Here is a 15,946-nt window from a genome sequence, read left to right as displayed (position 1 = left end):
CATGTCTGAGGGGGGTTTGGTGTGAGGCAGAAAACGAAACAATTTGATAGGAAAACCATGGAGGCAGATGAAAATGACAAGGTGGAAGAGGGGATGCCAACTGCAGGGGGGTGACGGTCAACAGGTTGAGAGACAGACTTTGAGGGGTAAAGGAAAAGAGTGGAAGGATAGTGGGGAAGGAGGAAAACCTCCCCAGAAGGAACAGAATTCACTGCAGAACGCAATCTGAGGTCCATATCTGAAATTGTTCAGGCCCAAGAGCTGTGGTTTGAGATGCCCTTGTTATACTGGGCAGAGAGTTTTCTTTTTAAATAAATGAACCAGAAATGACCCAAAGGATTTTTGTAAACTTTTTATTATAGAAAATTGAACATGCGAAAAAAGCAAGCAGAATATAGTAATGACTTTCATGTACCCATTACTCTGAATCAATAATTACCAAATCCCGGCCAGTCGTGCCTCATCTACTTCCAACCATTTTCCCCCTTCACATAGGTTTTTTTTTAATTATTGTGGTTAAATATACTGTCATATTAGTTTAAAGCACATTCCACAAATATTACATTATGTATCCCTAAAACACAAGGATTCCTTTTATTCTTTTAAAATAACCACAATATCAACATTATACCTTAAAAACAATTTCTTAATACCAGGAGATGTTTCCTTTTTCTCTTTTTTTTTTTTTAATTTATTTTTGGCTGCATTGGGTCTTCATTGCTGTGCTCAGGCTTTCTCTACTTGCAGCATGCGGGGGCTACTCTTCGTTGTGGTGTGCAGACTTCTCATTGCGGTGGCTTCTCTTGTTGCAGAGCATGAGCTCTAGGCGCGCGGGCTTCAGTAGTTGTGGCACACGGGCTTAGTTGCTCCGTGGCATGTGGGATCTTCCCGGGCCAGGGCTGGAACCCATCCACATCACCTGCACTGGCAGGCAGATTATTAACCACTGCGCCACCAAGGAAGTCCCAATACCAGAAGATATTTCTAAGGCATTTCTACATTAAAGTCTTCTCTCCTGTTGCTGTACGCAAAAGCACTTGTGCATTTCAGAAGAGCTTAGAAGAGTGAGAACAAATTTTACCAAGAGAAGGGGCCAGGAGATGAAGCTGTAGCAGGAACCCTGGGAACAGCAAAGATCCAGCAAAAGAGACTGTATTTGATGGTTTTTCATGTAATACTGCTCTTTCTGGGGCTGTGAAATGGGAGACAAACATGTTGCAGGACTTCACACATCGCTCTAGAAAACTCTGCAGCAAATCAGTAGAAATGAAAAGCCAACATTTGAGCTGTTTTGATGACCATAAAGAATCAAGAGACCGAAGTAATGGGAAAAAGGGTCTTTTCTGTTCTGCCTATCTCAAAGGTTGTGAAGATTTTGATGATGCATCCCCAACCTAAAAAAAAAAAAACAGATATCGTCGGAGGATGAGATTCAAAAATAAAGATAGATGTTCTCATATTTTTCCCATAGCCTAACAAGTCATCTTAGGCCTCTCCCTTTTAGACCACTGCACTTGGCTGTCAGTTTTCCCAAGAGCAGTCCTTGAGTGGGTGATAGGGAAGTCAAGGTTAGCAGATTGAAAATGACCCTGGGGATACCTGTACAGAGAACAGTAGAGGTCAGTGGTCTCAGCCCTGCGGTACATTAGAGCGAGCCTGGGAGACTTTAAGAAAGATGGACAACCAGGCCCAACCCCATACCAAGCAAATTAGTAATTCTGGAGTGCAGTCTGTTTTTTGTTTGTAGGTTGGTTTGCTTGGTTTTTTTCGTTTGTTTGTTTTGGGTTTTTTTGTTTTTTAAGTACTCCAGGTGATTCTAATGCATAGGCAGGGTTGGAAAAACCACTGCTATAGGTGTTTTAAAAAAAAATGGTTGCTTAATGTGAGAATATTAGCTCTGATTTTAAAGCATTCTATTCACTACTTCCCATTTAAAAGTGGGGAAAATATTTTACTGTACATTAAAGAAAGGGTACAGGATAGTGGGAAGAAAAGAAATGCAGAGAAACTTTTAAGTAAAAAAGCATACCTAATAAAAATAATAGTGAGGTTCTCTCAGAAAAGGGTGGTTTCCATTTCCATATCCCAGATTCTAATTTATTACATCTTAAACTGCTCCAATTTTGACAGACCTTATTTTCATTTAACCCAGAACACTCATCCTATTAGATTAATACAATTATCTGATGACTATTTCAAATTGCAATCATGGTTATTTCATATGTCAAAATAATTAATTCAGGCTACTTAAATCTTTTCTGTTTAATCAAATTTATCTCTCAATTGGGAAGAAAAAAAAAAAAAACCTGACCTTAAAAAAATAAAAAGACATTTTCTATCTCTGAGGAACTGACTTCATCAAATTATCCTGAAGGGAAAAGCAAGTACAAAAATGTGAACTACAGGCAGCTGGAAAGCAAAATTGTGTACAATGAATGACACACCAAATCCTGCAGGAAAATACGTCCCACAATACATTATTTCCTGTGGCTTCCTGCCTGAGGAACACTGAAGAACAGTAAAAATTCTTCCAGAAATTATTTCCTCAGCTGTCTCATTGATGGATTTAGCATAGGTGTTTGGTCAAAATGTTAAATCATGGTCAAATCCAAACATGCATATTTACCAATGTTTATATATCTAATCACAAGGGCCACTTGGTTCCTTAAAATGAAGCTTAAAAGAAACTTGAACTGGATTCCATTTTATCACAAGCCTGGAATGCTGAAATGCTGTGACAAAGCTATCAATTCATTCATCTGAGTGAAAAGCCTGTAAAATCACAGGCCTTAATTTTCACATCCTTAAATGTCACCATTTTACCAATTCCACAAAAGTTATGTAGACATGAGTGTACACGCTAGAAGTAAAGTTAATTGTCGTCTGCAGGATACTTAAAATCAAATGGGCAATCTAAGTTTATCTTATGATGTTTAAAGAGACTAAAACGATCTGGTTCCACAAACTGCTGACACGATCAATTCTGGGGAGTCGCGAGAGGACCGTCTGATGGTAGCACATACCTACTGTAGATGGTATTGTGCATTAGACTGGCCACGGGGAATCTTCATTTAACTAGGGATAGCTTGTCACAACACACCCCAAGTTATGACAGATAATCATTCCAATAATTAACATCTTTATATAATATGATATAGTGCTTTACATTTTTAAATGACTTCTGATTCCTTACCATCCCCTCCTTGAAATGCTTATTGCCACAGTTAAAGAACTCCATAGCTCTCTCTTGGACTACTATCTATTCTCGCTCCTCACTCTAGCCCATTCTCATTGTCATCAGTGCTTTCTTGACAATCCATCTTGGAGCCTGTCAGTCATGTTACTTACCTATAGGATGTCCTACCTCTTGTTTCTTATCTCCACCACCCTCCCATTTTTACTCCTTACCCTAGCCACATGGAGCCTCATGCCATTCCCCGAACACACTTTGGTTCTTAACTCTGTTCCTTTACCATATACCTTTCTTCTGTCATCCCTCACAAATGTCTTCAAGGTCCCCTTTGTCTGACTGGAAAACTCTCACAAGGCTTTCAAGACCAAGCCAAAGCTTCACCTCGTCTGTGGGAGCCTTTCTGAAGAGCCCCAGGGTTAGTCTTACTCGTTTTTGTGCTGTCTTAACCTTTGTACACTGTTTTATTGTCATCTTATCATCATTGTCTATTTCCAAATCTAGGTTCCTCTGCCTCCACCATCATCCCTAAATAGAAAATGAGATCCTCCAGGCCAGCTACCCTGTCACAGTCATCGGGTGTCCTCAGATTGCAGCAGGTTCTCAATTCAAGGAACCAATGAATCTAGTTGATAAATTATTGAAAGGATTTTTGTTCCTGTTTGAAGTAGAGACAAATGGAATAATACAAAGGAGAAACTCAATGCTCTTTCACCTAGCTCAAAGGTGAGAAACCTACTTTACTGTGAACCAATTCTGGAAAGATTAAAATGCTTACTGGCTGCTTTTTTTAAAATGTATATAAGATGAAAATATTTTTATTGACTGAAAGAATCACAGTGTGAAAATAGGCACTACTGTCATAGTGAACTGTTAATACCTGTTAAGAGCATATTTGAGAGATGGTGGTTGTTATTGCTGTTGTTGTTGTTTAATCTTTCAACTGGAAATCCATTTCAGGCAGAATCACAAAGTTGAGGAAGCGGCAAGTGGCTCTTCATCAGCCAGGATCATTTATTCTTGGCATCTGGATTAGGAGGACCACAGGACCATGTGGTCCTTATTCCTTAGGAGGACTTTTCTTCAAAGGCTGACTTTTCTTTGCCATCCTCTCTCTATAAGGGGCTTCTTCAGCTTCTCTTCACAAGTGGGTTCTTCTCCACCATTCCACCCTGCTGCCCTTGTGAGGCAGGTGCTAGAGTTAACACTTAACAAGGCAAAAAAAAAAAAGAAAGTTGCTCTTTAGCTGCCTCACATAAATAATACCCTCAGGGAAATACCTGTATCTATGAATGGTTGTATATAAATGGTTGTTTTTTATTTATAAATGGTTGTTTATATGATTCACAGGTTCTCCAGGGGTTATGTAGCAATTTTGGAGATTGGTTAGATGGGACAAGTTTTGACTATTCCATCACCTACAGGCCTTGAGCATTTCTGAAGTCTTCTCACGGTACCAGATCACATGTAACACATACACACTCAAGGTGTATCTACAAGACATCAAAATAGCTATATAATTTGAGCAAATCAGTTATTTTCAAAACATATCCATTTAGAATGGGAGAACTGGTTGTTCTGCATCATTTTAAAGGTAAAACAAGCATGTGTGTGCGTGTGTGTGTGTGTGTGTGTGTGTGTGTGTGTGTGTGTGTGTGTATACATGAGACTAATAATCTACATTCAACAGTCTGGCATGGCTTATATGCAGTGATGGAGTAAGGCCCGAGTTGCATTGCCCTGGCTCATCTTCTGGGTTCCTTATTGCTCTATGGGTCTCTGGCAGAGGTGCAGCATGAAGGGCAAAGCACTGGTTTTGTAGATACACCGACCTAAGGTCAACTCCAGCTCAATCATAGGCTACTTATGTGACCTCAGAAAAGTTACCTAACCTCTCTGAACTGTAATTTCTCATCTGTAAAATGGGGCTATGTGATACCCACCTCATAGCAGTACTGAGTGACTAAATGAAATTATGTTTGTGAAGCACTTGGCAGATACTCAAAACATGTCAGTTCCTTCCCCTCAGAGGTAGTAATCTCCTCACAGGTGCAGAGGAATAATAATTTGAATATTTGTGTGTATATATATGTATATCTTTAAATTCTATACTTGATTGTAGTAGAGTTGAATAGGTGTCATCGTAATATGTTTCGAATTATTATTGCTCTGTCCTTCACACCACACCTCTGCCAGGGGCCCACAGAGTTCTAAGGAACCCAGAAGATGAGCCAGGGCAATGCAGCTCAGGCCTTACTCCATCACTGCATAGAAGCCATGCCAGACTGTTGAGTGTGGATCGTTAGTCCCACGCAGCTCCCGGAAAGGAAACACCTCGTTTGTTCAGAAGCTCCTTTAGATCAACCTTTACTAGAACACAGCATTAGCCAAAATCCTGACTTCACAAATACAACAAGCAGTTAGTTATCACTATTAAGAAAAGACAAATTTCCCCACCTATGGATATTATTAGGTGACCTCCTAACTATATTTTTATGTATTGATAGTTAATTTGATTTCTTTTTTGTTTGCTCCTTTTAATCAAAGTGATACATGCACATAGTTTGAACAATCCAATTTATACAGTTTGCTGCAACAAATAGCAGCCCCTTGTGCCTCCCATCAGCACCCTTCTCCCTACATCAAAGGCACCCATGTTCAGGGTTTTTAGCTATTTTATTTTATTCATTTGATTAGTTGGTTGGTTGCTGTTTTTGATGTTTACTCCCAGAACTTTAAGTATGCTATATTTGCCTATATTGCTAATTTGATTTTTTGAAGTACAGGCATATGCTAAGACTTCTCACTGTGGAATATAATACATAGCTTTCTTCCACCACCCTCTCCCTTCCCATCACACACTTCCCCCTCCTCGTCTCTTCATCATTCCATATCACCAGATCATAATTTTGGTTAGATTAATACTTACTGTTTATGTTAGAGTCGGTATATAAGGGTTATTTATTGGTAAGTTCTACCATTTATATAATTCTTCTTCCTTTCTTTTTGGCTCCAACTTGTTTCCTTGCAGTTGGTTTTTGTTTGTTTTATCAAAATTCTGTGTACTATCATAAACTGAACCTCAAACTCTCCATCAATTTGTTGAGCCTTTTTTCTGAAAATGTTCAACTGCATTAGAAATTTGATTTTCACCTTCTTAAAGAAGACTCTCCTTGAATCTTGTAACCTGCATCAGCGAGATGGATGGTCTTGGACCAGGTGCACACTGGCCACCCAGGTTGTCCCTTCCCTATCTCCTGGAACTCCCTTTGCCTGGATGCTGGATCCATTGTCTTATCCTATCTTGCTCCGTCCTCTCATTTTGGTGGAGCACGTTTGGAGTAGCTTCGGAGAAAGGGTGTAAGAGTGGTAAACATTTTTTGGAACTTACATGACTAAAATTCAACTTGTTTTCTGTTTTTACATTCCCAAATTTCTAACCTTTAATTATTTTCTAGATCCTCTGAATCTCATCCACTTTGTTAAAAATCTCTTCAACGGGTAGGCCCAAGACTGACAGGAGTATTCCAGTAACAGTCTGGAGAATGTAATGCAAGAATTACTCTCTGATTCCTGAATTTGTACTCTAAATTCCTTTCTGCCACAGTTGCACATTGCAGTTATCATGCATTTGTCCTTCCTGCCTACATGTGTTCCTATTTAGGATTATCAGCTCTCAATTTTGCCAAGGTCATTTTGAATTCCATTCTTATATTCTGAAGTGTTAATAACCCTGATACTTAGCGTCAGCCATAAACTGAGCTTCATAAATACCATTCAGATTACTAATAAAGTACACACGGTACTTCTAGACCCTCAGACTTGCTGCCGTCTCTTCTAATGGCTAATTCCAAAAGATTCCAAACCATTAAACAATGGCAAAGCTTGATACATATGACATAATTGTTTCTTCATAAAGAAAAGAATACTCTGATGGTTGAGTTTGTTTTTGTTTTTGTTTTTTTTTTGATGGTTGAGTTTTAAATCTGGGAGACTTATCCTGGTATTTTTGCAATGGTGTTCAGCTTCTGCTTTTCAAAGGCAATCTCTTCCCTTATTTAAAAAACTAGGTGGTACATAATTCTTTTTCCAGACCTGAAGCATTCATTCTGTTAATACTAAACAGATATAATGAAAGAGGCAGCAAGGCATAGTAAAAGAGCACTTACCTGAAGAGTGAGAGGACTCCTGTTACTAGTGTTTTTTTATGATTCAATATTTGTTGGATGAACTAATAATCCAATATCTATTAATCCATCAATGTGTATTGAGCACCCATTAGGTTCAGGTACTGTGGTAGGCACGGGGGCTACAGAGTGAAAAGGACAGACATGATCTCAGCCTTTGCTAAATAGAACCACAGATACTGAGCAAATAATAACAAGTTGACCATTACAATAACTTAACCTCTATGAGGCTCAGTTTCCTCGTGAGTAAAATAAAGAAAATAATAGTACCACCTCATCAGTTCAAATGAGGTAATGCAATAGAAAAACTTTATTAGCTCTCTTTTTTTCCAGACAAACTACAAACATCTACTAGCTATGATTTCCTAGGCGCAGGGAGCATATCTTACTCATCTTTGTAACCTCAGCAAGTAGGCAGCGCTTGTCAAGTTAGCAGGAACTCAACACATGTACAGAGCAAACGACAACTCCGAAAGAAGATGAATCTATATTTTCACGCAATTACAGGTCTTTTCATTTTCTCACCAAGGTTATCCACCCGTTTGTGAACTAATGAACTTTATGTAGTTCAAAAGCACAATGTAATTTTATAGTAAAATGTTTCCACTTAGCATGTATTCATCATTAATGTATATATGTTTGAATAACTGAAATAATGTAACATTTAAATTTTCATCTATTCCATTTCATATAGCAAGCAATTTTTCCTAAAATAATTTCTGAGGGTGGAGTGCAATTTCGGGGGTGTTTGACAAAATTATTTGAGATTTTAAAAGTACCTAAATAGGACACTCAAAACAAGTCAATTACTTTAAATTTCAAAATGAAATACTAAAAAATTTTTTTTAATTTGACTCTCAAGCAAAGTTTCAGCTTACAGAAAAAATTCTTAACTTCACTAAAACACATTCAAATAAGTGTATGGAAATGTCAACTGACCTGCTTCCCAGCAAGTCTTCAGGATCAATGGACTTTAAATCTTTGGATACTAAAATTTGTATAGCAGACAGAGAGTTTTACCATGGAAGGTAATTCCTTCCATATTGGCTTTATTCCCCCAAAAGGCCTAAGGGATAAACTGTGATTTCTGTTCTTCTCATGGAACCACACAGTGGAAGGGCTGGAAGGGGGTCCAGGAATTGTCCGGTTCAGCCTACTTATTTTTCAGAGGAGGAAAAACAGAGGCCCAGAGAGGTAAGATGATTTGCCAGTTGCACAGCTGGGATTAGAACCAAAGTCTCCTCTTCTCTGGCACAGGAAGTAGCAGCAGCCTGCTGAAAACATTGCCTGGTATCCCGGGAATTTTCTTGTCTGCTGTGTGGAGATAGTTTGACCCTGGAGAGTCTAATTCCAAGACAGTTACACATACATTCCAGCTAAAGATGCATCTTCATTTTAATTGAAATAGAATGACAGACCCAACACTTCCAGTTGTTTTGTTTAAGAATAGAAAAATAAAATTCTCTATCTCGTATCATAAATGCTCTACTCCTTAATATAAGCACACAGAAAGTCCTCCAGGGAGCCTTATTCAACCACAGCAGAGGTTCTCAACATATCGGCCTAATTGACTGGCGTAACCCAAAGCCTGCGCTGGTCCATTGCTTCTTTCACATGGCAAGGAACTACCTCCTGCCAGCTTTCTTCCCCACTCAAGAACCTCATTAACAGCAACCTTTCTCCTCAAATTCATTCATAACAGGTTTAACCCCTTTCTCTTGGCCTCTCCTTCCACTGTCATGAGATCTCAAAACAAAACAAAAACCCAGAAAGTAGTTACTCTTCACGAGTTTGGGAACATCTAATCTTGGTGGTTCATAAATTATCAGACGGAGTCATGGCGGGAACATGGACCTGGGGAGTACTCAGATCCAGTTCTAACATGGTTCTGATTCTAATCTCTTCAGGAAGTCCTCAGTCTCTCTCAGGTTCACTGTCTTCATCTCCAAACTAGAGGTGATTCAATGAAGACACATTTAAGCATCTACCACAGTGCCTGGCACATGTTAAACACTCATTCTTTTCAATCTCTCTCTGTTGCTCACTTCTCCATTTTCAAGGAACCCCGCTGAATATGCAAGTATTGTCATTCGTTATACAATTCTTTCTACTTTTATGTATATCGGAATTTTCCATTATAAAAAAGTTTTTAATAACATAATTTAAAATGATCTTTTTTGGAGGTTAGCAATGTTAGTAAATACAAATACTCTTTCAGTCATGTACATTTGGGTAATAATACATTTTAAAAAGAACAATAATGTAGAAGCTAGAGAATATCATGTCATTCAAACTGAGACATCTTATAAAATATCCAATGTTCTTAAGGAGGTTTCATTCTAATATATAAGCTATATGGTAAGGCTATATTAGCCAACCAAGTTAACTATTACGTATGAAATATTATTCTGATTATGTGTATACATATTTGGAAAATATTTTTATCAAAAATATTACCAGGGCTTCCCTGGTGGCGCAGTGGTTGAGAATCTGCCTGCCAATGCAGGGGACATGGGTTTGGGCCCTGGTCTGGGAAGATCCCACATGCCATGGAGCAGCTGGGCCCATGAGCCACAACTACTGAGCCTGCGCGTCTGGACCCTGTGCTCCGCAACAAGAGAGGCCGCGACAGTGAGAGGCCCGTGCACCGCGATGAAGAGTGGCCCCCACTCGCCGCAACTAGAGAAAGCCCTCACACAGAAATGAAGACCCAACACACCCAAAAATAAATGAATTAATTAAAAAATATATATGTTACCTATTTCTCCTTTCAGTTTATGTAATTCAGAATAATTATGGGATTAATTACCCCCAAATTGGGTATCTTTTCAAACAAATTGGTTTTGCCATTAGTTGTCATATGTATGTAGCCTGAATGTTGATCAATAACTGATAAAATCATATTCAGTTTGATACATTTAAATAAAATTAGTGGGTTCATGGTTCAGAAGAAATATTTGTTTTTATTTTTTGGAAAGTACTATTCTCCACTTAAGAGGCAATATTTTACCCTTTGTGATAAAAGCTCATGCTTTTTATCTAAGCTATAAAATATAAACATTTTAATCCATGGTTCTATGTGTTTCTTGGGAACAATGTGGTTAAATACTTAGGGCCAACTCACTTGTTCTCTCTAAATTTCAGTTTCCCAAGTTAGATAAATAATAATACCTTACATTTATAATAATACCTTTCTTTTAAAGAGTTCATAATGCATAGGACTACTCTATTTTTAATTCTGGAACATTCCTGTAGACTTAGTTAAGGGCATCTATTAAATGCAGTTTACCAAATAGGAACCATGGCCATGGGCTGAGTGACTTGTCCAGGGTCACACAGATATAGGGTTATAAGGGTCAAATGATATGACACATGGCAAGAGTTTGACAACCATAAAGTGTTACATGAATGCAAGTTATGATCAGAGATATGAACAGATTCATAATGAGTTCTTATAGTTATTGACTGCCATTCTCAATACTCTTTTCCCTTGATTTTCTAGCCAAAACTAAAATAATACCTGCCACCAAAAAATCTCTAAAACATAGTGAGGAATAAGGAGAAACAGGGAAGTATACAGAACTCCATGGAAATAGGGTGCCATGTTATTTTTGTGGATATTAATAGTGACCCTGCTATTGAAATAGCCTCCATGATTCATCTATTTATTTTTTAAGAATAAAACAATTAATATACTTCAATTTTTTAAAAAAAGAATAAAACAATTAAGTTTGGAATTCTGACCAAATTCTAACTTGGGGCTTGACTTTCAGTACTTCTGAATGTCTCTTGCTGCATCTACTCAATTTCCTAATTGATTAGAGAATTATTGAGAAATCTTGTAGTGCATTTTCAGTATTTGCTACACGATGCTCTCTACACAGCTACAGAATATCAGCAGAACTTGTATATTATTCTCCCTTATTCTCAGAACTGTTTCAGAGTATAATGAGCTGCTTCAAAGGGGTCCGAAAACTTCTAATGAAAGGTGTTTAGGACATGCCAAATACCATGGTTGCTATGAAAATTATCAGCCAACTAGAAACATTAGCTATTTTATGCCAAAAACAGTGTTTTAACGATGATTCATTTTTAGTCATTAGATGATTATTCTGAATTCTTATCATCTTGAAACTACATTGGCACCAAGAAAAAAATATGTTTTCAAATTTGGCTTCTTTTATGTGATGGTCCCATCTCTCATGTACCAACCATAAATTCTTTGCCTCTGGGACTGCAAGTGCTTCAGGATGTAATGGAAAGTTGGTATCACATGGCAAGACATTTGTTCCCATTGCAGAGTGAGGCCAGCTCTGAAATTCAAACCCTAATGAGAACAAGTATGTAAATGAGAGCAGCCAAACCAAACATGAAGAAAACAAAGCCCAAGGAGTCTATAAAAGACATTTTTCAGCCTAGGTATTCATTAATCCATAGCACTTAGACTCTGTGAATTCAAAACAGAGCCTTTTTTCCAAAGTTTGTTACTATAGTGACATATTATAAGACCTACATTAAAAAAAAAACAAATGATAAGGACTTTTTAACCCCTAGAGTGGCTCTATTTATTAAATTTTCCTGTGTAAAGGAAGTGTTATTTAAACTAGACTATTATACAAAATATTAAAAATATTTCAATTTGCCTTGAATTAAATATGATTAAGAATGACTAGTGTCAAAGAGTGTGTATTCTTAATCAAAATTTCAATCTTATGGTTTCTACAGAATGCTAAAGATACTGTATTTTCAAGGACTTCTGCATATGATGCAATATACATCTTGCATATTTTCTGAAATTTCTGCAAAAAATAAAATAGCTTCAATAAAAATGTTTTTAAAATCTTTGTCTAATAATTTAAGTATTTTCTTTTTCCTTTTTTTTTTTTTTTTTTGGTACGCGGGTCTCTCACTGCTGTGGCCTCTCCCATTGTGGAGCACAGGCTCCGGATGCGCAGGCCCAGCGGTCGTGGCTCACGGGCCCAGCCACTCCGCAGCACGTGGGATCCTCCCGGACCAGGGCGCGAACCCGTGTCCCCTGAATCGGCAGGCGGACTCCCAACCACTGCGCCACCAGGGAAGCCCCCTTTTTCCTTTTATAGATATATGTTTTTGCAGGGAATTTCCCACTGTTCCACGATTTTAGGCATATTTATTGTTTTTCTTTCATAATATTGAATGAAAATGTAAGATGTTGTAAAAAATGGAAAATTCATTTATTTATACAATATCTATTGAGAATCTAATATGTCAGGCTCTATTACAGATCTTGGAAATACAAGAATGAACAAGACAGGTAAAAAGCCCTTGACCTCTTTGGAACAATCCATTTTAGTGTGGGAAGGTAGACAACAAATAAGAGAAGCAAATAGGGCTTCCCTGGTGGCGCAGTGGTTGAGAGTCCGCCTGCCGATGCAGGGGAGACGGGTTCGTGCCTCGGTCCGGGAAGATCCCACATGCCGCGAAGCGGCTGGTCCCGTGAGTCATGGCCGCTGAGCCTGCGCATCCAGAGCCTGTGCTTCGCAACGGGAGAGGCCACAACAGTAAGAGGCCCGCGTATCACAAGATAAATAAATAAATAAATAGACAGATAAAAGAAGTAAAGACATAATATATTAAAAGGTAATAAGTGTGATAGAGAAAAACAAAGCAGGAAAGAGGGATGGGTGTGGGAGGAGCTTGTAGTTTTAAATAGTGTAGTCAGGGTAGTCACCTTGAAAAGGTGACATTTGAGCAAAGATTTGAAGGTGAGAGAATTAGGCATGCAAATATCTCAGGGAATGAGCAGCACGTACAGTAAGTGCAAAGGTCCTGAGGCAGGAGGGTTCCTCGGGGGAATCAGGCAACCACTAGCATATTTGAGTCTTACCAAAGCTAAAGCTAAAACGTTTTGTGGACCCATTTATATGTTGGCTGTTGCACACAAAACCAGGACTCCAATCTTGTCCTTTGGAAATCTAGATTTATAAAATCTTAAAACCTGGTGCAGGGAGATCCCACATGCCACGGAGCAACTAAGCCCACGAGCCACAACTACTGAGCCCACGTGCCTAGAGCCCGTGCTCTGCAACAAGAGAAACCACCGCAATGAGAAGCCCGCGCACCGCAACGAAGAGTAGCCCCCGCTCGGCACAACTAGAGAAAGCCCGCACACGACAAAGAAGACCCAATGCAGCCAAAAATAAATTAATTAAAATAATTAATTTAAAATTATTTTAATTTAATTAAAATATTTTATTTTAATTAAATTAAAATAATTAATAATTTTTTTTAAAACCCACCAAATTCTCTATGAGATGATGGATGATCACAAAACTTATTGTGGTAATCATTTCATGATGTATGTAAGTCAAATCATTATGCTCTACACCTTAAATTTAAAAAACAAAACAAAACAAAAACTACCATCAAATAATAAACAATATATTTCAAAAGTATTGGATAAGGTAAGCAAAACTTTTCCTTTTTGTTTGGAACTTATACCAGTCCGTTCACATTTACATAAAGTCCTATGGTACAAAACATCTAGGTGTTTCTTCTCCCATGTTCAACTAGGAAGATAAATGAACTTTGTGTGCTCCAGAGAAAGTAGTAATGGCCTATGCGTCTATCTCTGCTGAAGCTATCAGACTTGATGGCCCTGCTTTGGAGTTTACCACGGTAAGAACTAATTTAACCTTCATATACAACGGCCTGGAATTGGGAGAAGATAAAGGAAGGGGTGAAGAAAGTGGCCAGGTCACCAGTGGCCAGTTGTCACCACCGGTCCACCAGGGTATAGCCTCAATTAAATAATGCTATCTTAGCATTCTCTTGCTAACAGAGAAATAGCCCATGAAACCGAGTAAAATTCCCTTAAAGGGAAATACGAAGTAGTAATCTCTAAAAGAAAGTTAACCCACCAATACCAAAATGTATGGCCTTGCCTCCTACCTCTCCCATAAAGGTTCCTCCTCTGTGGCTCTTTTACGACTCACTGAATGCTTCCAAGTGTCCCTAGATTTATCTATGTATATTTTTATCTCACTGGGAAAATGAGGCTCAGCTCTGAGCCTCCCTAAAATTAGCTCTACTTGTTAGAAGTTCTTCTTGTCAGGTGGTTCTATCACACTTATCTAATAATTGCATTTAAGCAAAACGGTTTCCTTTTTGCTCTTGTTCAGAGCTGTTTTTTCTCTTTCTTTTTCTTTTTAAATGGGACATTTCACGTTCTTCTTGAGTAATCAAAATCACTGCCATTAACTTAGTTTAGGGTTTCATTGAGAAAAAGATTTCTCTCTTACAGGTATTAAGCTTTTGTTTTGCTATAAAGTTATTAAATGTCTATGTAAGAACTGTCATGTAGACTCTTAGATATTTCTACCACTTTGGTATGACAAAATTATAGCCCTATAAACTTATCTTTGACTATATAATGAGAAGTTTAGATCTGTCTAAACATAACACACAACATAGTCTAAACTATGAGAGACTAAGAAAACAAAAAGGGTTCTTTTTAAATGTAAATCAGATCATGTTAATCCTCTCCTTATAACCCTCCTGTGGCTTCCCATTATACTTACAATAAAATACAGGTTTTTTCACTTGGCCCTGCTCCCTCCAGATGCCTCCAGCTCCCTCCCCACCACACATTGGTTTCTACCTCAGGGTCATTGTCTGCACCTGTCTCTCCTCCTTAAATGCTGGCTATTGACAAGGAGCTTGCCCTTGGCTCAAAGAGGCTTTCCTAGGGCCCACCTGGCACACACCTAAGGTGCCCTGGCTCCCACCTTCCATGACTGCTTTGTTTCTTCTTAACACTTATGAATATGTGAAATTACAACTTTTTTATTTGGTGTCTGTTTCCCTACTAAAACATAAGACCTATTAGAACAAGGGTATAAGTGTTTTCCCCAAGTCTAGCAAAGAAGCCAACATATAGTGGGCTTCTAAATATTTTTTGAATGAAGGAACGAGTAGATATTTAAAGCTGTTTGTTCAAAATATAAGGCTGGTGCTACTAGGAGATTTTTTTCTTTCACCAAAATATAATATTTCAAATGAAATATTAAAAAGCAAAATTATTTTAAACACAGTAGTTAAGATGAAAGAAATTCAGTAGAGAATATTTGGATAATGTGAATGAATCATTACCACATAATTTCTTTCTTGAAAATATGCATTTCTGTGGAAAGGGTTGAATATTTTTTCCTTCGAGGGTAGAACCATTGTATTGATGGAGTACCTATACAGCAAGTAAGAATGAAATTTTTATAAACAAAAAATCTAGAATTAGATCAGTCAGTGAATAAACATTTGGAGTATGCAGAAAAAGAAAAATTAGTATCAAAATCCAGAAAAGACAGGGTGAAGATGGAGAAAATATTCTAAATATTTGAAGATGAAAATATATTTGTATCTAGTCAATTTAGGTTAAAAATAGGTATGTGCCACAAAATGGATGTCATAGTAATACTATTATGATTATTCATTAGGGATTTCACGGCAGCAACTGGAACGACCCTATGGTTGACATTTCACCTTGATTTTGCATTTTTCCTTTATTTCCCTTCTTTTCCAAAGATCCCAGGTA

At 37.9% G+C, this 15,946-nt stretch overlaps 1 long non-coding RNA gene across 2 annotated transcripts; it reads right to left on the bottom strand.

Moving 5' to 3' along the window:
- Positions 1–410: 410 nt before the first annotated feature.
- On the bottom strand, positions 411–14,371 carry LOC309822427. 2 transcript variants are annotated; one of them, XR_014296735.1, is made up of 5 exons: positions 14,308–14,343; positions 8,317–8,691; positions 7,360–7,499; positions 4,071–4,397; positions 411–1,394 (listed from the first exon to the last, which is right to left on the bottom strand). It is a non-coding gene; the product is annotated as an uncharacterized lncRNA (long non-coding RNA). The 2 variants fall into 2 exon arrangements; XR_014296734.1 differs by lacking the exon at positions 8,317–8,691 and having other exon boundaries at positions 14,308–14,371.
- Positions 14,372–15,946: the final 1,575 nt, after the last annotated feature.

This window comes from Grampus griseus (assembly GCF_964374135.1).
Source record: "Grampus griseus genome assembly, chromosome: 5".
NCBI classification, from domain to species: Eukaryota; Metazoa; Chordata; class Mammalia; order Artiodactyla; family Delphinidae; genus Grampus; species Grampus griseus.
This window is presented reverse-complemented; position numbering and strand designations above follow the sequence as displayed.